The sequence below is a fragment of the Octopus bimaculoides genome, chromosome 30 (genome assembly GCF_001194135.2).
Source record: "Octopus bimaculoides isolate UCB-OBI-ISO-001 chromosome 30, ASM119413v2, whole genome shotgun sequence".
NCBI lineage: Eukaryota > Metazoa > Mollusca > Cephalopoda > Octopoda > Octopodidae > Octopus > Octopus bimaculoides.
The window spans coordinates 41,534-42,140 of record NC_069010.1 but is presented as its reverse complement, the minus strand read 5'-3'; the positions used below and the strand labels follow the sequence as shown (position 1 = coordinate 42,140).

Here is a 607-nt window from a genome sequence, read left to right as displayed (position 1 = left end):
ATCTATCTATCTATCTACCTGTCTGTCTGTCTGTCTGTCTCTCTCTCTCTCTCTCTCTCTCTCTCTCTCTCTCTCTCTCTCTCTCCATATATACATGTATACAATGTGCAAGAGGTAATTGTTCGCCATTTTACATTTGAAATTTTGCGTACGCACATTGTTTTGATTTTGTCGGTCATGCAGTATAGTAGCGTCATTTGTGCACAGTCTGTGAGAAATAACAACATGACGCAATTCAGAAATTCGGAAACGACATACTATACTGCTTGACATTCGCGCCGGAAGCTCCAATACGAACATTTTAGAGTCTTGGGGGTATCATTCTGAAGACATATATCGAGAGGTATAAAAATCAAGCATGCAGTCAACAACATGGTCTCTGGAGTGATCACTGGTGATGGCGACCTTATTCTTCCATTCATCTTCCTACACGGCCTCAGAGTCAATACAGATGCCTACATCAAGTGCCCGGAGTAGGTAATATTGCTGTAGATCACGAGGGTGATTTCTGGAAGACCCTTTATCAGGCAACAGGACTCAGCACCATGCCACAAAAGTAGGTGAACCCATTCATGACTGTCAGCCAATTTCTGCGATTACATCACCC

General features: G+C 43.0%; 1 protein-coding gene across 4 annotated transcripts in view; it reads right to left on the bottom strand.

Annotated features, from left to right (window-relative positions):
• The window catches only part of LOC106873011 (uncharacterized), a 67,477-nt gene that overhangs the window by 62,833 nt on the left and 4,037 nt on the right, over positions 1–607 (bottom strand). The window lies entirely within an intron of this gene.